This window comes from Saccoglossus kowalevskii, chromosome 17, assembly GCF_978046115.1.
Source record: "Saccoglossus kowalevskii chromosome 17, keSacKowa6.1, whole genome shotgun sequence".
Lineage (NCBI taxonomy): Eukaryota > Metazoa > Hemichordata > Enteropneusta > Harrimaniidae > Saccoglossus > Saccoglossus kowalevskii.
In genome coordinates this window covers 25978517-25984344 of record NC_140657.1, presented here as the reverse complement: position 1 = coordinate 25984344, position 5828 = coordinate 25978517, and the positions used below count along the sequence as shown (strand labels likewise).

General features: G+C 34.5%; 1 pseudogene across 1 annotated transcript; it reads right to left on the bottom strand.

Moving 5' to 3' along the window:
• On the bottom strand, positions 1–3340 carry LOC146732778 (TNF receptor-associated factor 2-like; annotated as a pseudogene). The gene is made up of 5 exons (XR_014926759.1): positions 3198–3340; positions 2740–2817; positions 1606–1692; positions 435–1219; positions 1–225 (listed from the first exon to the last, which is right to left on the bottom strand). The product of XR_014926759.1 is annotated as a TNF receptor-associated factor 2-like (transcript).
• Between the last annotated feature and the right edge of the window lie 2488 nt (positions 3341–5828).

The following is a 5828-nucleotide window of genomic DNA, read 5'->3' as shown; positions in this document are numbered from 1 at the left end:
TCAAGTAAGATCTATAGTATCAACGATAACTTTGATGAATAAGCAATCATCCTTGATATAGTCTTGACGACTACTACACAGCTGACTAAGCGGCATAAACAGAGGACATCCACTAGCGATGTTCATGTCACCAGTAGGCTTCTTGAAGCTGTTTGAAGTCGGATCTGGACGGAATGCATCGATAACATGTTCTCTGTGATTTTGGTCAAGCATCATAAAAGTCACCTGCAAATCCCCAAAACAACATATAATAATGACAAATTGTTAATTGCATAACTATATCATCATAGTACCATGTTTCTATGATTTTTTATTAATTGATGTGACTCCGCTTTGTAACATAGTATCTATCCGTGGTTGAACTTGACCTTGACATGAAAATGTCATATGAGGAATATATGAGGAAATTTTATACCGCATAGCTTTTAACTAACCTTTTGTCTGAATGGTCATCTAAGCAACCCATCATATGCCCCCCACATGATGACAAAGAATAGAGACATATGGTTTCCTTTTCCCATTCCATCACCATTCAGATATATCCGAGCACACATTTTGTAACCATGGCGACTTGTGTAGAAGCATGGGGAGTAGATAGATGATGTTCGTCCAGATAGAGCGTCGTTTCTCTTGCGATTGAAATCGGTAATTTTCCATACCAATACACCATCGTAGGAAGCCATCTCCAGAGACTGAATTCGTAGATCTTGCTCAGCTAAGGCTACATCATTGAGTGCAATGATACGGTCTTGCGATTTTTTTTTTCAAGGGACTCCACTAATATTCTCTGTTTTTTACACTCTCTATCCATGGTGTATACAACGGTTGCATCTTTTTCAACCTTACAATTGAGTGTGGCAATAATTCCCTCATATGCAGCAATTTTTGTACTGAGTGCGGTTAGCTTGTTGTTCAGGATCTCTATCAACCTTTCATGCTTTTGAATTTCCCCCTCGGACAAAGAATTAAAAGTCTTGCCACCTTGATTTACATTTTCCAACACATTTGATATATCTTTTTCTAACTGTGCGCATCTTTTTTTGATCTTCTCACTTTGTTTTTCTTGATCTTCAAATTGTGAAAACAATTGCTGCATTGCTTCTTTATCTTTCTTGTTACTTTCAACAAATCCATGTACTTTGAGAACATTATGTAGCAGTTGTTCTTGATGATCAAGCATTCGGTTTTCTAAATGAGTGACCAGATCTTCTGCTTGTATCTGGAAATTTAACAGCACCAACTTAAATATCACATCAAAATAATGTGCTAGGACTGGTTTATCCATAGCCATCCGTCCCGTGAAAAACTACTTAACTATATAAGTGTTAAGCTATTCCCATTATAACTCCGACATAATAAGTGTGCACGAATGTGTAATGACATATGCATCACATCCTTACAATGATGAATTTATTCTATTTTAAAGAAACAACTGGCATATTGCTGAAAACTACAAAACGTAACCAATTGACATGCCTAACAGTGAACAAGATAATGCAGATGGTGACAAGGTGGATGTGCATATCATGTGTTTAGAGTTGTAATTGTCGAAATGCCATAATGTATGTCAATAATATTGCAATTAGATATGAAATGACTACATACCTGTTCTTCACATCCGACAACACTGTAAGTGCAGAGTACAAGTTTCTTTTCACAATCTCCATCGGTTGGGTCCTGATGAAGTTTTAACTTCACAATACAGGAAAACAAATAAATGTATTTGTCAGTAACTTCAATATGTATATGTATGTATGTATTCCAATAATTCAAATTAGTACCGTAAACGCAACGCATATCTTCTCAGTTCAGTTATTCAACATACACAATTATAGTGCAGACCGTTTTAGTGTATTGTAACGTTTCTATTACATTTCTATTAATAAAACAATATTCTGCAGTATCATAGTAAATTTGTTTGTGATTATACCAAAATGACATATTTAGCTTGTTCTTTTTATTTGAAATACCCTGGAAACAATAAACTTATGCAAGCACTGGGACAGTAAATAACATGTTGTATTGTAGGGGTATTTTACAGCCCAATTTGTACTTAAATTTGGGGTGAAACATATATTTGAATTCCCGCTCGCATCTTTGAGTGAATTGTCTTGATATCATCACACTAAATGTTAAATCCTATGAGTATTAGAACCTGTAACACCTTAACCTTGTGCGAATTCGCTCGCTGGTGAGTACGAAAAAATGCACTGTTATTGTGAATGCTTTGTTATCCTTTAATGGAGTTTAATTGAGACGTGGGATGAGTATTTGGAGTAGATTATGTCTAAACCATAATATTCAATTACAGATTGATCACTGAATTTATTTACAATAACAGTTCCATTTCTATAATATGCACAGTAAAATCTTCAATTAACACAACATTCGAGGTGCCAATTTATTTAGACAGTAGTGTGTCAACGCTACATGAAAGGAGAAAACAAACCTCAGTATATTTTTCTTTTCAGAAATAGTGATACCTTAAACATAACCATTTGCCACATATTCAGATATTAAACTGATTATACTGAAATTTGATCACTAGAATTTATAATTCCGTTGAACTATTGAAAAAAATGCACCACCAATAAGAATAATTATAATAGTAAATATTAAAATAAATAAAAATAATTAAAAATGTATATTCACATGTTTCCAATATCATGTATCATTTTCAAATATTAGATTTTCTTTCAGTTGGGAAGGTTTTGGTTTGCCTAACGTATTTATTCTTACCTTGTCTCGCGTAAAATCCTCCCGTCCACAATACTGACACTTGACGGGATACAGAGGACATTCATTCATATGATGTTTCTGAAAGGAAAAAAACAAATTTGATGACCTTTTTAGCCATGACTGTGGGTAGTCAATTGCGTCTCATTTAACAATTGCTACATAATATTTGATTTCGCCAACAATCAGTGTCATTGTATTGTATATATATATATATCATATATCCACGAGGAAACAATATTTAGTGAGCAGATATTACGATTACTGTCAATTAAATAGGTACAGCGCTTTACATGTTTACAGGTGCATGTTAATTATTTATTTGTATTCATTATTTGTGTACACAGTTATATATTTGACCAGTAGGAGTAAGCGATGTTTAAGGTAAGTAATCAACATTTTTGTACACTCATAGAAATATGGTATACATGGATTATTTATTTATAACACTTCAGCCTTACCTCTACATTCTTGAAAACAATCTTTACTTCACAGAATTGGCATTGAACAATGCGCATCAAGCATTCATTTTCAAGATGACTTGCCAAATTGCCTCTGATGACCATCTCATCGCATCCTTGTTTGTTACACAAAATTAATAGCCAGGCACACACATCATAGTGACCCTGAACAAGATATCAGACAATACATAAATGGAAGGATACAATGATTAATATATAGAACAAAGTTTGAAATGCAAAGAATTTTTCTGACGTTCATTTTTTCCTACCTCATAGTTTCTAAAGTTTCCTTTCCAACCACATTTCTTGTTCGGACACTCTACAAACTTGACACGTAATTCACGCTTCGTAGCATTGTCTGGAAAAATCTGAAAAATCCGATTCGCATAAATAATGTTATAGTGAAAACAACTATGAAAGGTTGTCGATATCGCAATACATCACCATGTACAGAATACGTAATTTTTCGCTTAAACATACATAACATTGTATTATATTGACGTTTGAATTAATTTTTGTTCAGACGAGAACTACATCACTCCGAAAAATAAGCAATGCAATGAAGGACGCTCATAATACCTTTTCTGGAACTAATACACTCTCGTCATTCCCCTCACCACATTCCAGACAAACATGAGTCCCAGGCTTACTGGAACGCAACACAGGTAAGTATAAAGGTAAACAATGTATTTGTTTCTAGCCATCAAACAAATCTGCTTCTGATCAGTATTCGCTTCAGTTTAAATGGTATGCATACATTTTTTAAATTCCAAAATATTATGTTATGAACTAATGAAATTATCTACATGTCGCTGTAAATGTATCTGAGATTCTGTTTTAGCCAGTGTATTCAATATTCTACAAACATTTGGTTCGAATTGAAGATTATATATCTTCTTCATAATTCTTTCAATATAATAATTAGTTTAAATTCTGCTCCTTTTGCTGAAAGCATAAGTCCTACCTTAAAATGACACCCACACAACTTTTACAGTATCGATGGCCACAGAATGTTTGAACCGCATCACGTAAGATCAATTTACAATAAATACACAGATATTTCTCTTCAAGGTTATCCCTTAAAAGTAGTTTTGAGAAGCCAGGCATCTTATAACAACTTTACTCAAGGCAAGTGGAGTGAAATAACTTGGTATTATACGTTTCAACTGTTTTATTGAATAACTCAGTGGATGGGAGTGTCTATGGTAATCAGCTTTACAATGAAATAAAATAGAAAAATAGTTAGAAACCAAGATAGAAAAATATTAGAGCGACATGGCTGTTTTCTCTTCTATTCAAACCTGGTTACATCCGACCCAGCTTTGCTCTCGTTTCATCTGTTTCTTCAGCCTCGTTGGAGCAGATAACCCAAAAAATGGTTCATTTGATAATACAAACATGCAGAAATATTTATTTGCAGAAATATTTATTGTATGTTAGGATTACAGAAAAAACGTGCTGGCCACCCGAAATTCCAATATGGCAGTCATTTTCCAAGATGTCCACCCAGCAATCCAGTATGGCGGCTATTAGCTAATATGCAACAAATTCCACGATATTTCTACATGTTTGTCCATACAGCTCAATAGGCATAGCTACTTATAGTGTTTTGTTCATATAAATACAGAAGAGTGATATTTTGGGTATATTATCACATTAATAACCATGTTCAAAGTCTAGATTTATGAACACAATTGAAGTTTTAGTGTATGTTCTTCATCTATCACATCACTCATGTACCTACCATAAGTAATGTGGATACTTGTCATATTAGAAATATGATGTCATGGCTATGGTCAGTGTTATTCAGACAATCATGATGCAAGGCCAAATATCAGCTGAAAGGCCAGTTTAATTAATACTTAGATGTTTGAGGTTCTGTGGGTGTTTGAAGAACATGCACAGAAATCAAGTTATAACATGCCAGGAATCAACTAATGCTTTGGTGGGTAAGGTAAGTTTGATGAGTGTTTTAGTAGATGTTTGACTAAAACAGGCGTCGAATGCAGTACCGTGTAGTCCGGCTATTTTACATTTGCAACTTTCACAACAGTCCGTCTTGCATTCACATTTTGTCAGTTGTTGCACTTTTGGTATGCTCCTTCAGTATATTTTGAGATGGCAGGATTAAATCATATAGCCCTGCTTCTATGCATAAAGTTCAAGTCTTCCGTGCATAGAGTTCAACTAAAGAAGCACGACAATATCTGTGTAATTGGCATTAACCAGTATCGACTTGCCAATTCCTCTAAGTTAATGTTGATGTTATTAGTACTGGTGAGTACGTTTACCTCCCTAGCCACAAAATCTGCATTTTTCGTGATCATTGTAGCAAGAAAGTGGTAACATTCTGATTTGTTTGTGCTGTATTGAGGGAAACGCTTCAAATTTGCAGGTGATTTACATATGCTCTTTTCAGTAACTCTCCTCCTTATGGGTTTTCCACGTTTTGATTAGGTTTCTGACTCCAGACTCGTCTATAGTGTACATCGAACGTGATGATTGTTCTCATGCAAGCATGGGAGGGGTGATCAATAAGTTCTCGGCCTCACCATGAAACAAGGGTCGGAACTCCTATTCTAGGGTATAACTTTATACTATAATGTCTTAAGTCACTACCTATAGAAATAC